Consider the following 21,500-nt stretch of genomic DNA (forward strand, 5'->3'; position numbering starts at 1 on the left):
GACACAAAAACAGTGAAGAACTCTTTTCTTGATCAAAAATCTTTTCATATCACAACACAATTATAGAACCAGCATTGGGACTCACTGGGAGACAACCTTATTCTATAAATGCCTATTCATCGAAGATGCTTTGAAACTGCTAAATGCCCCAACACAAATAGAAAGCACAGTCATGCATGAAATGTGCGGGGAAGTAAGAGAGAAGACTGAACCAGCTCATGATGGTGTATTGGCAAGTCCTGGTGGGGGTAGCCTGAGCAAATAAAGAATTAACTGACTAATCAGTGCTCAGTTGGGGAGGTCTCGTGCTTATGTGCTTGAGATTTCAGTTGTCACCAAAAAAAAAAAATTCAAAAATAAGTCCTCAGACTAGCAATTGGAAAGTCAAGTGAAAGGCTTCACCAATAGATTTTTGTTATATTTCTCTAAAAAAAAGTTATGGAAAGGCCTTCAGCACTTAGTTGAAAAATTGTATCCCAATGCATTCTAAGCCATGTGAGTGATCTGCTCTGTTGCCAACATTTCTGGCAAGAATTTTACATTAGAGAACGATATGTGCTGTCAATATTTACTCCTGAGCCAGGTCAGGATAAATGCTGTGATTTAAAAACAAGGAACAGTGGGGCCCAGGAGGACAGCCTAAAAGGAGGGGGCAATTTGGAATTGGAGAAGAAAATGTTTAGTCTAGCCCAATGATCAAACCAGGACTTTTCTTAGTCCCTGGGAAGGAGGATCTAAAGCGTTCTTTATCACCACACTATTTGACACTTTGCTTTCCTCTTTCTCTACATCTTTGTGTCTATCTCTTATCCATCTGTCTGTTTCTCTGTCTTTTCTCTTTTAATTCTTCTGGGTTTGACTCTATTATCTCTGTTCTAATTCATTTCGCATCACTGTTTCTTTCTCACTATCTTTGTCTTCCTTTGTGCCTCTCAGTATCTTATTTGGATGGTCTCCTAATTTACCATCCATTCTTTTTCCACTCCCTTTCTTCTTCTTCCTTTCCCTAAGCCTTGAGCCAACAAGTGGTATCTTTGGCATCATCTGAACCTGGGCAAAAACCATTGTTTCATCCCCCAAAGATCACCAGAGACCAAGGATTGGGTATAGAATCCATGATGAGAAAATCCTTAAGCATGATTTAAGGATAAGGAGAGCAACCTCCGCCCCCCATGAGTGGGAGCTTCCAAGGGCAAACTAGCAACCTAAAAAACCTGCAGAAATCCTATAAAGTCTGGCTGGTGTGCATGTCAAACAGCTCCAAAGCAACCAACCCGCTATAAGCTGTGTATTTGCTGCCACACACAGCAAAGATGGGTTTGTGCCCAGCTTTTGTTTATACTCTCACTCTCCTAGGTAAGAGGGAGCAACCCCAGACAAAACTGTGAATCCAAGATGTGGACTTCATCATACCTCACCTCCTTTCTGCATTAGCCCTCCCGCCCCAATGGCGACGTTTCCCCATCCTTCAGGTGTTCAGACTTCTCCAGTTCCTTAATACACCCCCCATAAAGCAGGAAACAGGCTGGTACCTACCTAACAAAGGGGACAGTGATTTAAAGATAAAATAGTTCTTCCAGGATCACCTCCAGTAAATTAACAGAGGACCTGGCCCACTCTTCTCCCCATGGGTTCCCAGATGCATGTGTAAGGGTAGAATCCAGCCTGGATCATTACCTGAACTTTTTTTTTAACCCTTATGTTCCACTTGGAGTCAATATTGTGTACTAGAAAGTGTGATACCAAATTTGAACCCAGGACGTCGCATCTCTATGCTTAACTCTATCCACTGAGCCTCCTAGCTGCCCCCTTAATCTTACTTTTTGAAGTAAGTGAAAGGGGAATATGTGCCAATATATTTATTATGTGAAAATCAGATGGGAACATGGCCAAGGCCAGGTAGGAAGTCTATTCAGACATGCCTTTCTGGGAAAGGACCTGTACAAAATTATGAGGCTGCTTGAAATCAGAGATACAAGAGTTAAAGGGTGTTTGAGTGCCTGGCAGCGTAGGAGAGAGAGTGTTCCAGACCTGAGCTGAAATTACTTGGGAATAGGGAAAGGTGTGACTCAGCCTCCTCCTTTTCCTCCTCCTCCTCCTCCTGTCACCCCTGGGCTGGAGGAACACTTTGTGAACTTTGAAGGACCGAAGTATTTGGACTCTTGCTTTAGTGCCCTCAGAGTGTCCCCAGAATAGCAGTGGTTGGCATCAGCGTCTGCAATAGAAGCCAAGGACAGACAAATGAGGGAAGAGCCCGGCATAAACACTGTGCCTTCCTAAAGGGCACATGTTGAGGACTCCAACAGAAGGACTCGAAGTGTGAGCCCCATAGCTGCTGCATGAATTCTCTGAAACGAGAACCCACTTTTCTCTGTGTACAAGGGGGAAAGGGTGTTGTAGACTTTGTGAGAAGAGGAGTGGTCTTTGTACTGACTGCTCTGACTAAGACACCTTACTCAATTGTTGTTCATTCCCTCCAAGAGTATCTAATGCTTTGGATCCATTTGGAATTTTCTTGGCAAAGATACCGGAGTGTGGGGATGGGTAGGTAGCTCAATGGATTGAGAGCCAGGCTGTTAATATGGAAAGAGGTATCAGATGAAAGTACAGGGATACTCTATATCGGGTTATTCACTGGCTCAGGGAAGGGAAGGAGAAAATCTGAATTCTAAAGTGTCAAAAAATAGTTGTCAAAAATTGTTTCTACGTGTAACTGAAAAAATAAAATGGAAAAAAAATTTAAGATTATTTGCTGTTTCAGGGATAAGATGGAAGAAAGAGAATTTAGATTGCAAATTGCCAGAAAACAAATTATTTCTACATGTAATTGGGGAGGAAGTGCAATAAAGATTATTGGGGGAAAATAATTTTAAAAGATCAAAATGCACAGAGTTGGGAAATTTCAACTGAGATGATCAAAAGACTTAGGACTCTTGATATGATTGAGCAGTAATGGAATCCCACTCATCACCTTAAGAAGAATGGGACAATCAAAATGGAGAAATGGAAGGGTCAGGCTAGTCCAACAGGTGATTCCCAACTTCATACCCTCTATAAGCTACATATAAGTACAGTCATTCAGAATGGGAACAAAACTGTAACACTTCATTGCCTCTGTTACTTCCCCCTTATAATGCTGGCAAGTAGAAGGGGAGACTTTGTCCCTAACAATGGAAAACAGTAAGAAATTAAGGGAGCCTAGCATAACTAAATTTCAAAAAAAATTTAAGTACTTATGGGGCACCTAACTAAAACAGTGGTTAGAGCACCAGGCCTAGAGTCAGGAGGGCCTGGGTTCAAATCTAACCTCAGTTACTTCCTGGGCAGGTCACTTAACCCCAATTGCCTCACCCTTATGGCTATTCTGCCTTGGAACCAATATTTAGTATTGATTCCAAGATGGAAGTTAAGGGTTTAAAAAAAAAGGCATCTCCAAAAATATTTGGGACCAGTTTGAAAAATAGATCAATGGAACAGACTAGAAAAGCAAGCAATAGGGGAGAAAATGCCAAGTCTCAGACTCATGGAACTACCCTGAACTTTCTAATCTATCCCATATTACAGTCACTTGGGTTTTAGCCTCACCATTCCAATTTATCCTGGCCCAGGATGAGAGCCATGGCAACTGCCTCCCTCCTGGACCCAGATCAGAATAGCATTTCAAGCTGATTTGGGAATTTTTCCACTTGGGTTCTCTGGATCTCTTCCACTGGTCCCTTCTTTAATCTCAATCAGGAAGCCTTCTGAAGGCATGCTAGGACTGTGGAGTGCCTCATCCCCTTCTCACTCCTTCACTAAGAGGACACGATAGACGGAGTGCTAGCCTTTGATAAGAATGCCTGAATTCAAATCCTGACTCAGACACTGTAAGGGGGAAAAGGGGTTAATTTTAAATGGTTTGGACTAGATTACTTAAGAGTGTGGTCGCCAGGAATTTATATTAATTCCAAAGAGATTTATTTATAATTTATTTACAAAATGTAGAAAGAGTAAAGTAAGGAAAATCAGAGAGAGGATAGGGTAAGATATCTAATCTAAGCACTAAGTAATTTACTTCTGGCCCCTAGCCCAACCTGGGCAGGGAGAGCTGGTTCTTAGCTGACCTTGGCAAAGCCTAGGACCTGGGGAAAAACTCTCTCAAGAGGCTAGTCTCTCCTGAGGCTAGTTTCTTCAGAAAATATCCAGGAAGGGAGTTATCTCTTTCACTCATCACGTGTCAGTCCAACAGTCTAATCAGGAACAAGGTCTCAAATCCAGTCAGCAGATTTCTCTTTCAGCCTCCACTCCAAAGAAAGAAGAAGTGTCAGTAGAACTCCACTCAGGAAGTTGTCACTTCCTTTTAAAGACACTTTCTCTGGCGTCACTTCCTGTGCCTTCCCCTAAATCTACATCTACCAATCACAGTTGAAGCCTTGCTTTAGGACTGCCCAGGAGGAAGTCAGCTGATTCTAGTTTGTCACCCACTATCGCACATGTGGGTCACAGACCTCCCACTTAATGATTAAGTTGGATGTTTACACTTTTGGTGATTAGATCTAAAAATGGGCAGATCTTCCCACTCAACTTTAAGTAGGGTATTCTAAAAATAGGCAGGGGTTACAATTTTAATCTTCACAATCAGGGGAGAGTTAATTTTAATCTTGACATTTAGAAGTTGTGTTGTGTAGACACACTTAGAAGTTGTGTAGACAAATCACTTCACCTAATTTAGCCTCAGTCTCCTCATCTGTGAAAAGGGGATAATAATGCCTACATCATAGAGTTGTTGTAAAGATTGAATAATCTATGTAAAATGCTTTAAAAATCTTGTGGAATAAACAAGGACCACAAGATTTAGAGCTCCAAGGGGACCTTAGAAAGTGTTTCAAATTCCTCATTTTATATTTCACATTTCTGTACCCCAGTGAAATCCTGTTCAGATGCCCCATTCAACTTACATGTGAACCCAGATTTTTTATGGTTATTGATCACCCCTTTTTTTTTACACCACAGTCATTTCTAAATACAGATCCTGAGCTCCCTTTATCCCATGTTCTTGAAGGCTACACCAGTGGGGATCATGGGATCGATCTTTCAAATCAGAGGAGCTGAGTTCAAATTCCACCTGTGAACTTATTGTGTCTCATGACATTGGGAAATCATTTCACTTCCCTAGGTTTCAGGGAGATTGAGTTTTCTCAACTGTCCTCTGAAGGAGTTGGATTAGAGGGCCTCTCCAGGTCTACCACCTCCACTACCTCTCAGTCCTGCCAAGCTGAAAATGCTTTGACTATGAGGCAGGTGAGGGACCACAAGTCTGCTGTCTGAGGACTAATCTGCCTAAAATCAGAGTTTCATCTTGGCATCAGACACAGTCTCGGGAATTTTTCAGAAACTTCAGCTCTCAAAGACCTATTAAGCCACTGAGCAGTTTCAATGTCTGTCTGGAAAAAAATGATCATACCACTGAAATCACAGGGCTTTGACATTTTAAAGCATTTCCATCGTGTTTTATGGTTTCCCAAGCATTTTGCTCACAATCTCTCTATGGGAGTAGCAAAACAATTTTTCACTTTACAAATGAAGTCATTGAAGTGGGGATAAGTAACAAGACTTGTACAAAGTCATATAGCCTGGCTTTGAATTCTACTCGATCCATCCATCCATCCATCCATCCATCCATCCACCCATCATACATCCACACATTCATACATCCATACATCCACCCATCATACATCCACACATTCATACATCCATACATCCATCTATCCACACATCCATACATATATCTATCTATGCATACATACATTCATTCATTCATCTATCCATACATCCATACACACACCTATCCATACATACATCTATCCACACATTCATACATCCATATATCCACACATCCATCCATTCATCTATCTATACATACATACATACATCTATCCATATATCCATACATGTATCCACACATCTATACATACATCTGTACATATACACATCTATCCATACATCTACACATACATACATACATATATACATATACACACATACACATACCCATCCATATATATGCATGAATGAATACTTTCACTATGCCAAACGGGTACATGCAAATGGTTCCTAATATCTCAAAACCAAAATATTATGGCTTTGTAGTTTTAGAACTGGAAGAGAACTTAGTGGTCATCAATCCCCTCATTTTGCAAATGGGAGGCTGGGCTATGCCCAGGGTCACACAGGGAGGATGTGTCAGAGGCAAGATTTGAACGTAGGTTTTCCTGACCCCAAGTCAAGGTTTTAATCTACTATACCTTATTCCCTCTAGATAGTATTATTTGTTGTTCACTCATTTTTCAGTGGTGTTCGACTCTTTGTGAGCCCTTTTGGGTTTTTCTTGGGAAAGACACTGGAGTGGTTTGGCATTTTCTTTTCCAGCTCATTTTATAGACAAGAATCTAAAGCAAACAGTTTTAAGAGACTTGTCCAGGGTCACACAGCTAGTAACTAAGGTCTTTTTGACCACAGACCCAGCACTCTCTCCACCATGCCACCTAGCTGCTTCCAAGTATAACCTGACACACAGTTCATTGCCCAAAAATGGCCCCAAAGTCACATCGACTCCCCATAAAAATACAGGATAAGTACTGTGTGTTTCAAGAGGCAATGAAAGAGCAAGCGCATGTAACGGTGAGGTTCTGAAGGACAGCCTGGGGGGACCCTCGATGTTGAAGTCAGGGGACAGGGAGCAGATGAAGGAAAATGGAAGGGCATTGAAAATCATCTTCACAACTTTTGCCTAGGGCTAGACCTGTCCCTCTTTTTGGCAAAGAAAGTCTTGGGATTTTATTATTCATGTGATCATTCCCTTTTGACTCATGCCAAAGGAGAGAGAATTCTCTAAAGACCTCCAGGGAGAGAAAGTTCTAACATCTTTTGCATCAGCCCACATGGTAAATAAGTTGGTCTCTGAAAAAAGAGACTCATTAACCATCTTCCCTGCCATGGAGTTCATGTACAGCAAAGAACAAAATCTTCTGTTCTTAGAGGTAGCCTGGTAGATAGAGTGCTGCACCTGAAGTCACAAAATCCTGAGTTCAAATCTAGCCTCAGATAGTTTCTGATTTCATGACCCTGGTGGGCAAGTCACTTACCTCCCTGCCTGCCTCAATTTCCTCATCTGAAAAATAGAAACAATAAGGGAAATTATGAGGGAGAGCTTTTCAAATTTTAAAGGGCTATTACTATTATTATTTTTTAAAATATCTTTTCATAGATAAAATTGATGGAAAAAAATTCTAACATAAGAATTAAGCAAAGCATGACCATGTATTGTTACCCTGAACAAAAAGTACTAAATGTATGGTCTAGGGAAAGTCATTTAATTTTCCTCAACTTCCATTTCTTCATCTGTAAAAACAGAAATAAAATAAAATAAAAATAGAGAAAGGGGCAACTAGGTAGCACAGTAGATAGAGCATCAGGCCTGGGTTCAAATCTGAATTCAGACACTTCCTGGGCAAGTCACTTCACCCCATTTGCCTAGACCTTGTTCTTCTGCCTTGGAGTTGTGACTAAAACAAAAAGTAAGGCTTTTAAAAAACAGGTGAAAGAATACTTGAGTTTGCCACATCATCATGCTAAGAAAAGCGAGTTATTAGTAATAGCTGTTGATGTTAATCATGGAAGATTTCATGAACAATATCTTGGACTGTGTCTTCCAGGATAAATGGTTTCAGAGAGGAAAGATGAAGTTCAGGAAAATCTGTTCACTTTCCTTCAACAAGCACTTCTCAATGGCCCCTTGTATAAGAATACTAATAACTCCTAGCGTTGATGTAGCACTTTCAGGTTTTCCAAGCACTTTATATATGTTCTTTGCCAGGTCCCATGTTAGAGGCTGTCAACACAAAACCAGGCTCCTTGTGGTTCTCATCTTCAGAGAGAAATGCCTTTAAGAGATGGCCAAGATTGGAGGCACGTACATCTGGTCCTTGGCCTTCTCCATTCCAATGGCGTCAACAAGTACAGTGTGTCCCGAGCAGCCAGCAAGCAATGTGGACTATGAACCCAGGGTGCAGGGGATGCTCTGTACTACACACAGATAAGAAGGCCCTAACCTTTGAAGAGTTTGTAATAATCTAGTGGTGGAAAACAGAAACAAGACCCAAAAACCTGTACTTTTTAGAGAAAACAAGCAGATGTGATTTTTTTCTCTTCTTTTTTTTTGACCTTTGTTGAAAACATTTTATTTCCATTCCCATGCCTCCTAATTTCCATTTGTCTTACATTTAAACACAACCTGTTTCAAACAGATTCAAAAGTGTTTTTCCCCCCCATGTTCAATATATGTTCATTCCATGATCAGGTTAACCATTTGAGAGGTTGAGGAAATGGAAGAGTCCTTGGTAACCCAGAGGGAGGCAGAGCTGCTCTCTGTTGGGGGGTGAGAGGTGGGGGAGTGAGGAGGGGGTGATGGTTATCAAGGTCTTTTGCTTTGTGTAGCACTTTGTACTTTCCAAAGCATTTTTACAGGCTTTATCTCATTCAATCTCATAGAAACTGCAGGCTATCAAACAAATGAAACTAAGCTAACTTCCAAATGAGAATCCTGTTTTTCAGGTGTGCATAAAAGCCAGATTCAAAAGCCCAGGAAATCCTTCAGCCTGAGAAAGGCAGGGAAAAGAGCAGTCATTAAAATGGATATCTTCCACATCAGGGCTCCTCAGTTAAAGGGACAATGCTATATTTCTCTGTCTCTCTGTCTCTGTCTCTGTCTCTCTGTCTCCTCTCCCCTCTCCACCTCTCTGTCTCTCTCCCTCTCCTCTCTCTTTCTCTCATCTCCTTCTCTGTCTCTGATCTCTCTCCACCTCCTCTTCCTCCTCCTCCTCTTCCATCTCACTCTCATCTTTCTCTGATCTCCCTCTCTCTCTCTCTCTCTCTCTCTCTCTCTCTCTCTCTCTCTCTCTCTCTCTCTCTCTCTCTCTCTCTCTCTCTCTCTCCCTTCTCCCCTCCTCTCTGTCTCTCTCCTCTCTCTCTGTCTGTCTTGTGTCTCTCTGTGTGTCTCTCTGTTTCTCTTTGTGTGTCTCTCTGTCTCTTTCTCTGACTCTCTCTGTCTCTCCCTCTCCCTCTCCCTCTTCCTTTCCCTCTCCCTCTCCCTCTCCCTCTCTCTCTCTCTCTTTCTCTCTCTCTCTCTCTCCCTCCCTCTCTCTCTCTCTCTCTCTCTGTCTCTCTCTCTGTCTCTCTCTGTCTCTCTCTGTCTCTCTGTCTCTGTCTCTGTCTCTGTCTCTGTCTCTCTCTCTCTCTCTCTCTCTCTCTCTCTCTCTCTCTCTCTCTCTCTCTCTCTCTCTCTCTCTCTCCCCTCTCCCCTCCTCTCTGCTTCTCTCCCCATCTCCATGTCTGTCTGTTGTCTCTCATCTCTCTGTGTGTCTCTCACCCTCTCCATCTCTCCACCCCCTCCTCTGGGGGAACCCCAAATGGAAAGTCTGACCTTTGGAGAGGATGAAGTGGAGGCAAGTGGCTGAGAAAAGGAATGTACAGCTTAAGGCATTCAGAAAGTCTCATTTCATAAGATCAAAGGTTTGGACCCGAAAGGGACCTCAGGTGCTATCCAGTCCAGCTCCGTCATTTTACAGATGAGGAAACTGAGACTCATAAAGGGGGAACCACTTGCATAAAGGTCACAGAGGTAGAAAGCAGCAGTCAGGATGTGGCCCTGTAACTTCAGACAACAAATCCAGAGTTGTTTCTGCTGTGCCTTTGCTCGTCTTCAGTCAGTCACTCTGATTTTCACTATGAGACACAGGGAGCAGATACAAGGCTGCATCTGATTGATCCGGGACCCACAATAGAAGGCTCCGGGGGCCCAAGAGCAGTGGTATAAGGAGTGCGACTGTCCTTCGGCTGCTGACATCAGGTTGTTGGGTTGGTGATAGAGTGGATAATGGGCCAGACCTATTCCCACCTGTTGCTCCCCTGGACAATGTCTGCAGGGGCCAGGCTAGCAGCAGAGTCGCTTCCCTGGGAGGGTGCTATTCCCTTCGCTAATGAGCACAGTCTTGTGCTGCCTTGAAAAAGATATCAAGGTAATACATGTACAGCCCAGATCAAATTGCTTATCATCTCCAAGTGAGGGGAGGGAAGGAGACGATTTAGATCTTATCATTTGAATGTATGTTGAAAATTATTATTACATGTATAATAAAATGTATACATAAATATGTAAAATGATATTAAGTATATAAGATGTAATAAAAATCAAATCTTTGAATTTAAAAATATTGTCTAACTACTTATTGGCATCGCCCCATGTTAATAATATTTGTATCTCTTCTAGCTATTCTAGAACATTAAAAAAAACTTATTCAATACAATTTTTAATTATTTTTAAAAAGATCTCAAGGGAGCATTGGTGGGCAAAGTGGAGGCAATTTGGCCTGCCTTCTCATCCTGAGGATATCTGAACTGATCCGTAAGAGGGTTCTGAGAGGCATAATTAAAGGGAGAGGGCATGCAAGAGATGAGGAACACCTACATAACGCAGGGAAGCCATTTGTGCCATGTCAAGTTTCAGGACAGCTGGAATTCCATTTTAGCTGTGAAGGTGAATATGGAGAAATTAGGTCAGAAAGAAAAGTTGGAGCCAGATTATGAAGGGCTATAAATGCCGAGCTGGAGAGTTTTAATTTTATCCCAGAAGCAACAGGGGATCATTGGAAGTATTTTGGTAGGGGAGTGACCCGGCCACATCTGCGAAGCCGGCTTATTGTGGGCAGTTTTGGAAAGGATGGATTAGACAGGAGAGCTGAGAAGCAGAGAAACCAATGAGGAAGCTACTCTAACAGTCAAGAGGAAGGTAACGAGGACCTGAACGAAGCCGGTGGCTGGGTGGGTGGAGGAAAGGGGCAGATCCAAGAGATGCTCTGAAGGGAGGACTGACGGGACACAGTGAGTGACTGACTGGGTGCAGGGAGAGGGATGGGACAAGGGAGAGGGCAGGGGGATTCTAGAATTATGAATCTCCCTTAAAAGTCAGCTCCAACCCCACATTCTTTGTCCCCGTACTGCTGAAGCCTTCTCTCTGAGGTGACCTCATTTACACATTATTCTGCACCTTGCCTGGATAGGTGGTCTGCGTGTCCTCTCCCCCTCCTCCAATGTTAGCTCCTCGAAGGCAGGGGCAGTAAGTGTCTAATAAAGGCTTGCTCTATTGCCACTGCTTGTTCTGTTGAATCTGGACGGCTGCAGAGATGGTGATACCCTCAACACATATAATGCTTGGAAGTAGGGCAGGGATAAGGAGAAGGAGAAGGAGTCCTGTTTTGGACATGATTTTTATGTGTATTCACAACATCTGGATGGAGAGGACAATCAGGCCACTGTGATTCAGGGCTGGAGCTCAGGAGAGACATTAGGGCTGGGAGTCACCTGCAAAGCAATGATTATTGAACCCCTGGGATAAGATGAGCTCACCAAGCAAGTGAGGTTGGAGAGAGAGGAGAAGAGCGCTGAAGACAGTCTCTGAGGACAGCCAATGTGTAGCGGGCTAGAGATGGATGATGAACCAGCAAAAGAAATGAGGAAGTCAATATGGAATCATATAGTTGGGCAATGGGCCAGGAGAGAGCAGTGCAAGCTGAGCCAAGGAAAGAAAGAATAGCTCCCAAGAAAGAGAGAACTATAACCCAAAACAGCAGCAATTCACAAGGGAGGAGAATTCTAAAAAGGTCATTGGTGGGTTCAAATCCAGCCTCAGACACTTTCCAACTGGGTGACCCTGGGCAAGTCACTTGACCACCATTGCCTAGCCCTTACCACTCTTCTGCCTTGGTCTTGAAACCAATACACAGTATTAATTTCAAGACAGAAGATAAGGGTTTAAAAAAAATCATTAAAGGAGGGGGAAAACCCGTTAAAGGAATATGGAAAAAAAGGATAGCTGAGGTCTCCTCCTGCCCCTAGGTCTTCCACACTAGAAAAATGCTCCAGATCTTATAGGAAAATCTAAGAAAGATTAAAAACAAGTCTTTTTTTTTTCAGCCCAGGGCAACAAAGGGAGTTAGAGCAATCTGTGGACACCAGGGGCCAGGATCTGGCCAAGAGAGCACTGTCTAGAGCATTCATTCTACCAGGGAGAGGCTGTGTCCCAGGTCAAAAAGGGGTCCCAGATGCAGTGAGAGGGGTCTGAACTTGTAGAGAGTGCAGGAACAGGTGCCAACTGCAGCTCTATCACTAATTTCCCAGCTGCGGATCAGAGATCTGGAACCCGAGCCTAGGAGTGATGTTCCAAGGAGAGGAGAGGTTAGTCTCCACCATTAGGATGTGCTGAGCTAAATAAAAGGGTCCAAGAGCTCTGCGGCTCATAGCAAGGTCTCACTTTCATCTCACAGTCCTGCGTGCAGCCCAGAGAGCAATAACTTAGGCAGGAAGCCCAGACCAAAGTGGCAGCCACAGTTCCCTCAATCTAAACAGCAGAACTTTCTAGATAGTTGAGAGTTGTGTAGCAGCAGCCTCCTGGAACCACGGCCAGAATAAGCCCATAGGAGTAGGGTTGCTTTAACCCAAACCCAAGTCAGAAACTTGTAATCCCACTGTGCCTGGATCAGACACTCTGGGAGTGCAGAAAGTCTAGAGATGGCCCAGCCTGAGCTGCCTCTAAGATCTTGGAATAACTCAACATTTGATACCCTAAGCCACAACTACTCGGATCAGACTTTAACACAGAGTCTGAAGGCATGAAGTAAACTGGAAGAATGAGGGAAAAAGAATCACATCATTAAAAAAGCTATTATGACACCAGAGATGCTTAAGACACAGCCCCGACTTTCGAAAAAGAATGCTCTCCACCTTCAGTGAAAGAACTGTGGGAGCCGGAATGTAGACGAAAGCACGTGCCTTTCCACTTGTTTATTTGGGAATATGTTTGGGGGGTTGGCTGTATAAGATTATTCACTTACAAACATGAACAATACGGAAATGTGCTTTGTGTGATAATACATGTATAACCCAGATTGAATTGCTTGTCAGCTCTGGAAGGGGGAAGGAGACAATATGGATCATCGAATTTCAGAAAACTTATGTGGACATTTGTTATTCCACGTAATTAGTAAATAAAATTTTTGTCATTAGAAAAAAGAAATCAGGCAGTATTAGAAGGACAAATAAGCAAAACAAACAAACAAAAAAGACACCAACCCAGAAGAAAGAAATGACTTCAAAATAGAGTCCAGGGATTCTAATACCAAAAGGGGGTTAAAAAAAGACCCCCCCATAACAGTTCTTTTGAAGTATTAAGGTAAGCTACTGGGTCACCCTGATTTCAGTTTTCTTAACTGTTCCTGCTGCCTGGCCAGTAACTCATCCATCAGAACTTATTGAATGTCCACTACTTGTAAGACACTGCTCTGGGGGAATGCTTTTTTCTCCATTAATGCTACTTAGGAAAGCAATTTGATTAAGCTACAGGAAATTCTTGGGATTCCTTGACTTGTAATTTAGTCACAAATATCTACTGTTAGAGCTGGTTCTCTCTTATCAGAGGGAGTTTGGGGAGTTGTTTCTGGCCTCTAGTGATACAGAAAATTTAGTACAGACCTGTATTATACATGAAATTCTTCCATAGGTTTCCCAACAAAATGCTAAATAAAAACATAGCAGTTTTGGCCCCCGCTCTTTCATCCAGCTCCTTGTACCAACAAGTTCTGTCTCTAAAAAGCTAGTATTTCTCTAGTATTTTGTCTGAAATAGGAGGAAGACTTCAGCTATCACTTTTGCCCCCTTGGGAGCCTTCAAATAATACCCTAGTCTGCCCTCTTTCATTCAGTCCTAGGAAGAGGAAAAAAAAGGACTGAGTGCCAGTTCTAACTCCAACTGGAAGCACAGAAGCTGGGGTTGTGGCTAGATGATCAGGAAGAATGGCTGCATCTCTCTGATTCTCCAGCAAAGCTCTGTTCCCAATCAATCACCAAACATTGATTCGGAAATTACTTTGGGCCAGGCAGTGTGTTAAGCACAGAAGATAAAAAAAAGAGAGAGACAAAAGGCAGCCTTGCCCTCAAGGAACTTACCGGAGACATCCAGCAAATAAATAGATACAAAGAAAGCTAAAGAAGAAATAATTCACAGAGGGAAGGAATCAGAATTGAATTGAGGGAGGCTTCCTGAAGAAGGTGAGGTATTAGTCAAGACTGAAAAGCCAGGGAAGTCAGTTGTCAAAGGAGGGTAAAGAGAGTTCCAATATGGAGGCTAGCCAGAGAGAATGCTCAGAGCCAAGAGATAGAGTGTCTTATTTGTAGCACAGCCAGGAGACCAATGCCCCTGGATGGAAGCATGGATAGGGGGTGGCAAGGGTAAGAAGACTGGAAAAGAAATGACTAGAGAACACAATGGATAGACAGCCAGGTCTGCAGGTCCCGGGTTCAAAAGTGTCCTCAGACACTTTCCAGCTGTGTGACCCTGAGCAAGTCATTTAACTCCAATTGCCCATCCCTTACCTTTCTTCTGCCTTGGAACCAATACCCAGTATCAATTCCAGGACAGAAGCTAAGGGTTAAAAAAAAATACAGCAAACAAAGATTCTTCCCATATACCCACCTCCACATGGTGCTACATTGTAAATGGAAAGGGACATATCTACAAAATATTTTCATTTATTTATTTATTTATTTTGCTTTCTCAATTCTTTTTCCAAATTTATTTTTTTTTTACCAATTATATGTAATAACAAACTTCCACAAAAGTTTTCTGAAGTTAGATAATAATTGTCTCCTTCCCTCCCATCCCTCCCCCCTTCCCAAAGCTGGCAAGCAATTAGATCTGGGTTATACACAAATTATCGTGTAAAATGTATTTCCATATTATTCATTTTTGTAAGTAAATAATCATATAAAACAAAAACCTCCAAACAAAAATCCAAATAAACGATTGAAAAACCATCTGCTTTCATCTACATTCTGACTCCAACAGCTCTTTTTCTGGAGGTAGATAGCATTCCTTGTCAAAAGTCCCTCAGAATTGTCCTGGATCACTCTACACAACATTTGTGACCGGGGCATACGTGGGAAGGGGGCATCTCACAACTGTGATGCTGCAAGGTCTCCAGTGTTTTCTGGTGATGTTCCCATGCTGCTCTCAGTGGGCCAGCACCCTGCCAGGCTTGATGTCTTTGTTCTTCCCTGGTGGGTATGATACAGACATAAATGTATATTAAAAAAGAAAAAAAAAAATATATATATATATGTCTGCTAATCTCTGCAATGGAAGGGGCCCTGGGCCTGGAGTACTTCATAAGGTTGTTGTCATGATAAAGATGATCAAGTATTTTGCATCGTGTCTGCACATGGTGGACATTTACCAAATAAATGTCTTTCCCCTTCCCCTATGTCTCTCTCTCTCTATTTCCTCCCACTGAGCTAGTCCTAGCTCATCTCTAGAAATCCTCTGTGAGCTGAGAGAAGGGATTTGGAACTCCCTTGGTAGCAGTATGGATGTCTGCCCCAAACCTCTCCTTGTCTCATCTTCCAAAATCCTTATAACTGATTTAACCCCTTGTGGGAGTCCCAAGCTACACAAACCACTTCTGAGGGCTCTGCCAAAGAAAACCCACAGGAGCTGGGTGGTTCTGAGGTGCCTGAAAGCCTTTGGGTATTGCCATACAAATAAATGGCTAGGTGGGGATGCCACAGAGGTGTATTTCAGGGCATTTTTCTTGCTTTGTTCTAAATTCCAGCAATTGTGACCTAAACAAGTCCTCTCAAGCTTTAAGTAATTCTGTCACATATTTTTCTGGGCCTATCTTTCTGGAATGTTATATCTAGCTACAACAAAAGTCTATAGGAAAAGGAGTGGCTAGGTGGCTTCAGTGGATTGAGAGCCAGGCTTAGAGACGAGAGGTTCTAAGTTCAAGTGGGTCCCCAGACACTTCTGAGCTAGGTGACTCTGGGCAAGTCACTTAACCCCATTGTTTAGACCTTACCACCCTTCTGCCTTACACCAATGCAAAGTATTAATTCTGAGGCAGAAGGTGAAGGTTTAAAAAAAAAAATCTTTGGGGACTTCAGTTCCAAAGGCTGAATTGAGTCTGAAAAAAAGGGATAGTGAGAGAATGGAAGAAAGGAAAGAAGGCAGAAGGGAAAGAAGGCAGAAAGAAAAAGAAAGAAAGAAAGAAAGAAAGAAAGAAAGAAAGAAAGAAAGAAAGAAAGAAAGAAAGAAAGAAAGAAAGAAAGAAAGAAAGAAAGAAAGAAAGAAAGAAAGAAAGAAAGAAAGAAAGAAAGAAAGAAAGAAAGAAAGAAAGAAAGAAAGAAAGAAAGAAAGAAAGAGAGAGAAAGAGAGAGAGAGAGAGAGGGAGGGAGGGAGGGAGGAAGGAAGGAAGGAAGGAAGGAAGGAAGGAAGGAAGGAAGGAAGGAAGGAAGGAAGGAAGGAAGGAAGGAAGGAAGGAAGGAAGGAAGAAACCAAAATCACAAACTTTAAAGCTATAAAGACATAAAGAAGTGGCTGAATCAACATTGGAACTGAGGAAATAGTTAAGCCACTGGTTACCCAAGTTGCTTGAAGTGACAAGGTCAAGGTCCTGGCCTCCTCTTTGAAAGGACCAGTTAGCTTTGATCTGTTCTTTGACCATACTTGAAGGCCACAGCAGTTATCTTTCATTTGCAGGCCTTTGGTCACAAGACTTCCCAAGCAAAAGAATGTGGGTGACCAAGACAAATCAATCACCACCAACAGAGAAACAGTTGACAATATGTGACACCATTGACTCAGCCTTCAAAAAGGCCTGTCTGTGCAGTGTGAACAATCAGAATTGAGGATGAAGGAGGAAGAGGAAAGATGGGTCGCACGTGGGGATTTAGCAGGGATGTTTCCTAGGAAGGACCAAAGCAGAGAAAATGGGATAGCAAAACACCTCTCAGAAATCAAAAATGGCCTGGCTCTCAGGGTCAAATGAAAAAGCAGAAAACATGGCCTGAGGAAGAAAGCACCGGTAATTAGCAGCCTCTACACAGATGAAAGATTAGGTTGTTTAAGGAATTAAAAACCATCTTTCATGCCCAGAAGTTTGCAGAAACAAAAGTAGAAATTCTTGTGCCTAAGGCTAAATGGGACAGATAGTGTTTTCAGTTGAAAGATGGGATAGAGATACTGTCCCTTAGGAGGAGACAGACTTCAGGACTGCTTCTGAGGAAAACTTCCATTTGAGAGGGAAAGGATAGGTGGAGAGGCCTTGGGGAGGGGGTTTCAAAGTTATCTACTTTTCAAAAACTAATCATTCTTCTTTCCTAGGTGCTTAACTCTATTTTCTTTTTCCTACTCTGCTAAAAGACTTCAAAGGGATTGGTGTCATCTAAATTCAGCACCTTGGGGCAAAGCTCTGATTGCCTCGACCTAGTTGTAGCCCAATAGGGCAGCAAATTGGCCACACTCCCTCCTTTGCAGAACAGCTGTTTGATCTTTGCAACTAGGACAAATACAGAAAACAGTTTTAATGGCATTATTGGTGAGAACAGTAAAAGGAGGAATGGGCTCGCTTCCTGTCAGTGTTCACCTGAGCCCCGGTGAAAAGAGGTCCTGCATTTGGAGTCAGGTTTGAATAAAGTTTTGCTACTGATGACTTACCTGTGGGTTTTGGGGCGAATCACTTCAGTTCTCTGGACTCAGTATGGAGGTAGACTCCAGCTCTCCTTAGGTCTCAGTTTTCTCCCTTATCAAATGAGAGAATTGGATCAGATGGCCTCTGAGGTCTCTTCCAGCTCTAAGTCTGCGACACTAGGATTGTCCTGTGTAAAATGAAGCAAGGTGGATTAAATTATCAAGGAGGTCTATGAAAAGGAGAGAGTGAAAAGGCTCACTCTCTGGAACATTCTCTGGTAAGCCTACCTCACTCCTGGGTAAGAGCAGGAGATGCTCAAACTAGCTAATATGTACTAACTAGCATGTATATAATGCCTAAACGTTTGCAAAGCCCTTTATAACTATTATCTCATTTTATCCTCACAATAACTCTACAAGGTAGATGCTATTATTACCCTCACTTTACAGATGGGGAAACTAAAGCCAGCTCATATCTGGGGTTGGATCTGAACTCAGGTCTTCCTAACTCCAGGTCCCAGTATTCTCTCCCTTGCACTACTAGCTTTCTTTAATTATACAGGGATGGGGCAGCTGAGTGGCTCAGTGGATTGAGAGCCAGGCCTAGAGACAGGTCCTGGGTTCAAATCTGGCCTCATATACTTCCTAGCTGTGTAACCCTGGGCAAGTCACTTCAACCCCATTGTCTAGCCCTTACCTCTCTTCTGTCTTGGAACCAACACACAGTATTGATTCTAAAATGGAAGGTAAGGATTTTTTTTTAAAATTATACAGGAAGTAGATGGATGTTCTGGACACTTATTCTCAGCACAGCTCTCTGAGATATGGCTGAGCTTAAGGGTGGCCTCTAGACAAGCTTCAAAAAGAGCAGGAGGGAATGGCTCTGTAGTGGCAGATGGTGAAGCCAATGGAGATTTCCTGAACCAGTGACAAGAAGGGGTGCCCGAGAAGAAAAGAACCCCAGCCATCTGTCCCACAAGGCAATCTATGATAAACCATTTAATGGCACCTTGAACCTCTTTGCAGAGAAAGGAAGTAAGCCTCCAAGATTCAGGAAACCCCTATACATTGTACCAACCCACAAAAGAGTTACCCGAGGAGACAAAGTTCTTCCTGCTGCTCTCTTCCTCCTGCCCATCCTCTCTGCTCCCCCTCCACTTCCCAAAGTACCAAGTTCAGGTTGCCTCATGGGCCATCAGATGCACGAACTTATAGAATGTCAGATTTGGGTGAGGCTTTAGAGACAAGAGGAAACAGGACATAGAAGAAAAAAGTTGGCAGCCCAGCAGACTGGAAAGCATGCTGCTCTGGTTTCATAGGAGTTGGCTTTCAAAGTTGAGTGACCTTAGGCAAAACCACTTAACTTCCTTGGGTCTCAGTTTCCTTATTTGTAAAATAAAAGGGTAGGACTACTGAGGCCCCTTTCAAATTCAAATCTAAACTCATCCTCTTAAGTGGAGTCAAGAGCCGCCTAGATTGGAATCCTGCTTCAAGCAAAGGGGATAGTAATGTACTTTTGTGGTGGGAGGGAAGTGCTTTGCCATCCTTAAAGCCCTACATAAATGTTAGCTGTCCTTTGAAAAACATTTGCTAAGCACCTAGAATGTGCCACACACTGCACTAGGGGCTGGGACATAAGTACAAGGAATGTAACACTCCCTACTCCAAAAAGAGCATTCATTCTAATATGTGAGACAGCAAATACACATATATGTATATATGGCACAGATGTAAAAATAATTATTACAAGTGTATACAAAGAAGTTAAATGAAGGAAGTGGGGAGGGAGAACTCTTGTAGCTGGGGGTATCCAAAAAGGTTTCATGCAGAAGACGGTGTCTCTCTCTCACCTGCATTTTTCAAAAAGCCTTACTTTCTAGTAACAAGTCTAAGACAGAAGGGCAAGGGCTCTAGGCAAATAGGCTGATGTGATTTATTCATGCACAATCATCCAGCTGGGAAGGGTCTGAGACCAGATCTGAATCCAGGTCCTCCCAATTCCAGGCCTGGAGAGCTATCCACCCCACCACCTGGCTACTCCTGCTTGAGCTTAATGTAGAAAGGGATTGGAAGAGATAAGAAGGGAGTGCATCCCAGGTGTGGTATTGTTCAGTCGTGTCCGACTTTTTTTTATCCCATTTTGGTGTTTTCTTGGCAGAGATACCAGAGTGTCTTGCCATTTCCTTCTCCATCTTTGTTTTAAAGATGAAGAAACTGAGGCAAACAGGGATAAGGAATTTACCTAGATTCACATAGCTAGTAATGGACATGGGGGAGGACCAAGACATAGAATAGGATAGATACATAGATGGACAGGTGAATAGATATAGATGGATGGATGGATAGATAGACAGATAAATAGATGGGTGGATGGATAGATAGGTGGATAAATGGATAGATAGAGAGATAGAAAGATGTATAGATTGACAGATGAATGATAGATGATAAATAGGTAGATGCAGAGACAGATATAAATAGATGGATGGATAGATGGATGGGTAATGGATAGATAAAGAGGTGGATAAATGTATGTATAGACAGACAAATGGATAGAAAGAGAAATGGATAGATAGATGTATAGGAAGACAGATGATTAGACACATGTATAGATAGATGGATGGATCGATGGATGAGAAATGGTTAAATAGCTAGATGTATAGATCGACATATAGGTAGATAGATGGATAGGTGGATCAGTAAGAGACAGAGATAGAGAGACAAAACCCAAAAAAGGTAGTTGGAAAGGCGTTACCCACTGGGGTGACCTGGAAAAGTGTATTACAGAAGGTGGGGATTTGAGCAGAGTCCTGAAGATAATCAAGAAGACCAAAAGGCAGCGATGATAGGCTACAGCATTGCAGCATGAGGGCCAGTCACAGTGCAAAGGCCTGGAGATAAGTGATAAAATGTCATATCTGGGGAGAAACAGAAAGTAGGCCAGTGTAATTGGATTGTAAAGTTCATGGAAAGGAATAAAATGCAAAGACTAAAAAGGTAAAAAAGGACCAGGTTTTGGAGAGATTTAAATACCAAAGCAAAGAACTTATATTTAATCTTTGAGAAAATAGTTCCCTCATTTAGCAAAGGAGTGTTGTAGCGAGACAGATGATTTAGAAAAAACCACCATAGCACCTGAATGGGGGATGGGTTGGACTGGGGAGAGACTGGAAGCTGGTAGACCAGATAGAAAGCTATTGAGGCTGTTTTTAGTAAGATTTATCATCCAGGCCTCTCATAGAGACGTCCAGTCAGTTTCCTGACTCCTAGGGTTTATTCTTAGAGGCATTCCTTCCTACAGCTGAAGTGGCATCTCACCGTAGGAAGCCAATCTGGTAGAATGGAAGGGGCACTGGCTATGAATTCAGAGGCCTGAGGTGCAAATCTCACTTTTCCTTACTACCAACCAACTCCAGGGAAATCAAGAAGCCTCAGTTTCCTCCTCTGTAACCAGGGGGCTGGTCTCAAAGCTTTCTGCAGTCGGTTCCTCTGGACCGTGAAGCTCCCAGGCTGCTGAGTGTCTCTGTCGCCATAGTTACCGATGACATCACAGAAACATCAGCCCTGGAGAAGACGGAGTGGCTGAAGTGGTTGGGGATTCCTAGGGGGTCGAGCCTCATTAACGTCCCTGATGCAGAAACAGCAAATGAGTATCCTGTTTTGCTCATGCAAACTCACCCCATTTCCTCCACTCTGGGAAAGTCGATGACGCCCGGGAGGAGGGCTCTGCTTTGATCTATAGCGGGAGGTTTTGCCTCTACTTTGCAATCGCTAATGATAGGAAGTCGGCTGTTAGGAGAAACTCGGGGTCCTTGGTGGCCTCACTTCCGATGTTTAAAATGATAGAGTAGCATCTCGGGGAGCTCCGGGACGTAGTAACAAAAATGGAACCACAAGGTCAGCTGCTGCAGGCCACAATTCATGCCGTAGGGAAGGAAGGGAAAGGCAGT

General features: G+C 42.8%; 1 long non-coding RNA gene across 2 annotated transcripts; it reads right to left on the bottom strand.

The window, feature by feature from the left end:
* Window positions 1–1,670: 1,670 nt before the first annotated feature.
* On the bottom strand, window positions 1,671–21,216 carry LOC103101365 (uncharacterized). Of its 2 annotated transcripts, none has more exons than XR_008911764.1 (3): window positions 20,869–21,216; window positions 17,581–17,741; window positions 1,671–2,215 (listed from the first exon to the last, which is right to left on the bottom strand). It is a non-coding gene; the product is annotated as an uncharacterized LOC103101365 (long non-coding RNA). The 2 variants fall into 2 exon arrangements; XR_008911763.1 differs by lacking the exon at window positions 1,671–2,215 and adding an exon at window positions 10,241–15,143 and having other exon boundaries at window positions 20,869–21,212.
* Window positions 21,217–21,500: the final 284 nt, after the last annotated feature.

Source organism: Monodelphis domestica, chromosome 4 (genome assembly GCF_027887165.1).
Source record: "Monodelphis domestica isolate mMonDom1 chromosome 4, mMonDom1.pri, whole genome shotgun sequence".
Lineage (NCBI taxonomy): Eukaryota > Metazoa > Chordata > Mammalia > Didelphimorphia > Didelphidae > Monodelphis > Monodelphis domestica.